The 5,516-nt window shown below is 43.1% G+C and overlaps 1 long non-coding RNA gene across 1 annotated transcript in view; it reads left to right on the top strand.

The window, feature by feature from the left end:
* Positions 1 to 2,293: 2,293 nt before the first annotated feature.
* The window catches only part of LOC138854462 (uncharacterized), an 84,968-nt gene continuing 81,745 nt past the window's right edge, over positions 2,294 to 5,516 (top strand). Inside the window, exon 1 of the long non-coding RNA XR_011393670.1 lies at positions 2,294 to 2,337. This is a non-coding gene — a long non-coding RNA (uncharacterized lncRNA). The remainder of the gene's footprint in view (positions 2,338 to 5,516) is intronic.

Raw genomic sequence — 5,516 nt, 5'->3', positions numbered from 1 at the left:
GGACAAGGCGAAAACGCGCATGTCTTGCCAAAACTGAAAATTTGCCTCCGATTGTTGAGGCATTTAACGAAGAGGCAACGAGAGCTCATTTTCAGTCACGCGTGTGGATGGCTCCTGTCAAATCGGCAGAGGTCTTGACAAGCTCATCTTTCTAATACCCAAATTTCACCGAATAAACCAAGTGTCTCCCTACTTCATGACGTTCGGATTATGCCACCACAAATCAATAAACTGATCCACTGCATATGCAGCAGTGATCATCTAGGTTTATTATTACATATAATTGTTCAGCTGCTCTTTTTTTTTGCGAATGTGAAGGCTCTGACAGTTGTTTAAACCACTTGACAAAGGAGAATCTGGAAAATGCATAGGACATACTTTAAGATAATTAGGATGGAAATGGTGGAGATAATGACATTATGGAGAATTAGTGGTTTAGTGATTAGTGTTAGGGGAAATGTTTAATATTAAGGTATCGTGAGAAAGCCAATAGCTTCTAGTTTGATCCTCGCTTTGTTCTTATGACATTACTGTGGCAGTAGTAGACGTAAACTTAGCTGCTAGTAAGGATATTATCTGTACTATTAGTAGTAATTACTGGGCGAGGATAAGCAATAGTGTGCAGGTAATATTCGCCTGAGCGTGAAATATATACTTCCCTGTTTACTGGGCCTTAGAAGTAGCTACTGAGCCCATCATGGAATACTTGACAGCATCCTCATTACCCTTCTGAAATCTCTCAATACTGGCTGCCATGGGTACTTAACCCATTGTGGAGTGCTTGACAATGTTCTCATCGCCATACTGTCAGCTTAGGCTGTCAGATTTCATTACCTCTTATGTGACACGCATGTTGTGTGATGAAACGTGAAAGGAAAATATCATATAGAACAGGGTAGCCGCACACTGTAAGTGTTCCCATTGTGTAATTTTCAAACATAATATGGTAGCCATGCACACTGCGTGTGTTCCTACCATGTAACAAAAGAATACAGAACTCTCACACTGCGGGTGTTCTCACCGTGTAACTTATATAGAACAAGAATGCCGCACACTGCAGGTGTTTCCACCATGGTGGCAATAAAAGAGTTCCCACCATGTACCTCTCATGTAAGTGTAGCCACACACTGTGCGTGTTTACATCGTGTAACTTTCATGCATACTAGGACAGCCGTACTCGGCGAGTGTAATTAATTTCTCTAAAACAAATTTAGTCATTGCATGACCGCTGAAACAATGTTTTAGACAGATCTTAGGCATAAAGTCATTAGAAAATTTTCTTTTCTATCCTAGATAACTCTACTTAGATAATAAACAATAGTTTTTAAGCTAAGTACAGCTAGATAGTTCTTCTTAGCAGTGAGTCTCTGTGTGAACCTCAAAGTCTTCTGTATATCTGTTTTTTTGCTGTGTACTCCCATGGGCTCCCATGTGCCCTCATGTGCAGGGCGGGTGGTTGCAACGTTGCATGGTTGGCCTATCTCCACCCTTCATTCCTTGATAGATAGGCAGACCCTTCCCATACCCCTAGACCCCAAACCCTTCCCATACCCGTTCCTCACACTATTGTTGTTGATTGCCGGACACCTGCCATACACTTTGTTCATATATGTATACCAGTGTGTGTGTATGCTTATATGTCTTGGTTTTATGGGAAATGTGATGTTGTACAGTGTTTTACGCTGAAATTTAAGAATTTGATAACGAAGGAGGTAACAAGGTTTGATTTATGGGTATGAGGCGGTGACCGTGGCATGGTGTTATCGCGCCTCTGGCTGTCTGCTAGCTGGCTACCTGCACTTCTGCATTCACAGGCTGCAACATCCTAAGGTTGCCAAATGGATGTATCGCAATCCTCTTGTTCTGCCTCTTCTGTTTATCATGTACATTTGATCCTACCCCGTATACAAAGCTTTATGCTTGCAGAGTAGCATGCTGACTAGAAACATTGAAATCGTTGAAGCTAGAGTGTGTCAGGAGCGAGTAAAGGTATCCCCCGTGATTCTCCCAGAGAGATTCCTTCCAGCAAGATCAACAGTGTTACCCTGACCAATGTCTCGGGTTTGCCATTGATGCCGCTTACTTTAACATTCCCTCCTCCATAACACAAACTTTACCTGCAATAAAAATCAACATTTGTAGAACCCAACGTGTTACAACACGCCTACAGTTCAGTACTGGCACGAAGTTACTTGATTTATAGGAGAGAAAAATGAGGAAAAAATAGAGGAGTTGGTGGTGTACGGTAGTCAAGGCTGCAACAGGGCAGGGGTCCGAAATGTTTGACCAGCCAGTCCAGTTTAGTGCCCAGCCCGACGTCCTGACGGGACTCAACAGGTACGGCTCACCCACTGCTCTTTTAGTCGGTATTTGTCCACAGGATGTTTGGTATGGGTCGCCGCCTCGCTTGCTGGGAGGGCTGAAGCCATGTTAGTAGGTAGGTCTTGGGCCACACCTCAAACACGTGTTGCTTCGTATTAGTGTACGTGTGCGCTCGCGTGCTTGCATGCGCGTATGTGCATGAGTGTGTGTATGAGTGTGTGGATGTGTGTGTATATGTGTGTGTACACATACTCACCGAGTTGTGTTTGCTGGGGAAAAAGACTCGCCTCCTTGCCCTAAGAGTATATGTATGTGCATGTATGCGTATGAGTGTGTGTGTGTGTGTGTGTGTGTGTGTGTGTGTGTGTGTGTGTGTGTGTGTGTGTGTGTGTGTGTGTGTGTGTGCGTGAGTGCATGCATGCTGTTAGCCCTCTCATCGCTACCTTACTTAAGTTCCCCCAGTGCAGATTCGTACATTTTAAATTGTACATTAATTACAAGCTTCAAATAACTGGACGAACCAGTTAAGAAAAATAGGGATTGGCAGGTGAGTAGCGAGTATAACAGTGCTATCAGATCCCTTTCGCTTTCCGCCACAGGTGATAATCAAGGCAGAAAGTGCAAGAGATTCATAATATTAATTAATCGGGTATAACTCGCTCTCTTTTTCCTTCTGGTGCAGCTCAAATGTCATTTCGTATAGTGAATGAAAAGCAAGGCTCTCCCGAGCGCTTGTTGCAGCAGAAAATCAACATATTTTGCATTAGCAAAGCCAAGGGCGAAACCTGATGGGCTCCATTCGATATGATTGACTATGTGTCTACACGTGTTTTTGACGAAAATATTTAAAACGGGAATAATTTCATTAAAAATTATTTCAGTAGTATGGGTGCTACAGTGAATAAAATAAAAGCTTTGTAAAAAAAAAGATAGCTTTTATCGGGACAGCTTTTTCTTCTTTTAAAGTTTTGTCAAAAGCTTACTAGAGTTAGAGCTTGACAGAGCTCTAAACAGAGCTAAACGTTGCCCCACGTGATAATTTATTCAAAGCTACATGCCGAATACCAGTGTCAGAATTATCGTAGCCAAAGTAATAGACTAAGTAATCGAAGTCGTAAGAAATCACGTTGCACAAGACTACACATTACTGCAGATCTTGCAAGTAACTGTTCACCTAGCAGTAAAATAGGTACTTGGGTGTTAGCCAACTGGTGTGGGTCGCATCCTGGGGACAAAAGTGACGTAATTTGCCCGAAATGCTCTGAATAACAAGGGTCTTTCTATATAGTAGTATGTCACTGATGTCAGCTAGGTCTGTATACCTTGTACATGTACTTGTAGAAATAAATGTTATTATTATTATTATTATTATTATTATTATTATTATTATTATTATTATTATTATTATTATTATTATTATGTGGACCATTCAAGTCCCTGGTGGTTATTAATGGTCCTCGAGATTTGACGCAGGATTCCCACTCAATCTATACACATCTTGTTCCTATATAATTTTCCACTTGAGAACACGTGATTTTCACTGTGGCCTCGAGTGACTTTCACCGTGTCTTCGAGGGATTTTTTACTGTGTCCTCGAGCGAATTTCACCTTGTCCTCGAGTGATTTTCCACGTGTCGTCGTCAGATCACCATCGTATCCTCGAGTAATTTTAAATGTGTCCTCGAGGGATTCTTATCTATCCCGCTTTGTTTTTGATGAGGCTGGCTCCTTCCTTGTTATCTTGCTATTGTTGATCAGCAAATTGTAATAGAGCTATTAGTTACTTCCAGTGGTAGAGGTGATCTTGATGCGTTTTCCTCAGTACGAAGTAGAGAGAATGCACATCAACCGGCGTCATCAAACGCACGTGCTTTTGTTTACATGCGTTCAGATGGTGGTTGACTGTGGTGAGTTGCGGGGTACGAGCCAAGGGTGGATAGTGCTTGGCTTTGCAACTTAGTGAGCGTGGGAATACCAACGTTCTAGTTAATTAGAAGATATACCGCAGTGCAAGACCAAAGCCCCGGGTATATGCTATTTCGCTAACATTGTCACCACCACCAGTGCCACTACCTCATCCCTCCCTCTCACCCCCATAAACACCAGCGACACTGCTCCCTTAACGACGTTACCCTCAACAACGCAGCACCCCTACCATTACCCACCTCCCCACCAAATAAACCGACTCCACAGTTTCCCTTAAAAATGCCCCAACGCCAGCTCACCACTCCAAGGCTACCAGCAACGCAGTCAACGCAAGTTCCCCAAAACAACACCGCTAGTAACACAGTCAACGCTAGCTTCCCAGGACAACGCCACCATCAACTCAGTCAACGCCACCAGCAGCAGTCATTGCCAACAACAGTTCCTACATAACAGCGACAAATCACTTTTTTTACCGTTATTGTATCCTTTGGTGCTGTTGTTAATGCAATGGTAGTTGTTATTCTTGCTGTTATTCTGATGTTTCACTCATTCTTTTATGTTATTCTTCTTTTCGTCAACCCTTTGTTTATAGTTAGTTTACCTGCTTGATATTTCTAAAGTTGTAAATATTTTATTTGTTGTGGCTGTTTTTGTTGTCTAACCCGACTTGCTACTCCCACACACACACACACACACACACACACACACACACACACACACACACACACACACACACACACACACAGAGTAGTCAGTAAGTGGAATAGTTTGGGAAGCGATGTAGTGGAGGCAGGATCCATACATAGCTTTAAGCAGAGGTATGATAAAGCTCACGGCTCAGGGAGAGTGACCTAGTAGCGATCAGTGAAGAGGCGGGGCCAGGAGCTCGGACTCGACCCCCGCAACCTCAACTAGGTGAGTACAACTAGGTGAGTACACACACACACACACACACACACACACACACACACTCAGAAGTATCCTTGTTTGCAGATGATGTCAAGTTAATGAGAAGAATCAAATCGGATGAGGATCAGACAGGACTACAAAGAGACCTGGACAGGCTACAAGCCTGGTCCAGCAACTGGCTCCTTGAGTTTAACCATGCCAAATGCAAAGTCATGAAGATTGGGGAAGGGCAAAGAAGACCGCAGACACAATATAGTTTAGATGGACAAAGATTGCAAACCTCACTCAAGGAAAAAGATCTGGGGGTGAGTATAACACCGAGCATATCTCCTGAGGCGCACATCAATCAGATAACTGCT

The sequence above is a fragment of the Cherax quadricarinatus genome, chromosome 60 (genome assembly GCF_038502225.1).
Source record: "Cherax quadricarinatus isolate ZL_2023a chromosome 60, ASM3850222v1, whole genome shotgun sequence".
In the NCBI taxonomy this organism is placed as follows: domain Eukaryota; kingdom Metazoa; phylum Arthropoda; class Malacostraca; order Decapoda; family Parastacidae; genus Cherax; species Cherax quadricarinatus.
This window is presented reverse-complemented; position numbering and strand designations above follow the sequence as displayed.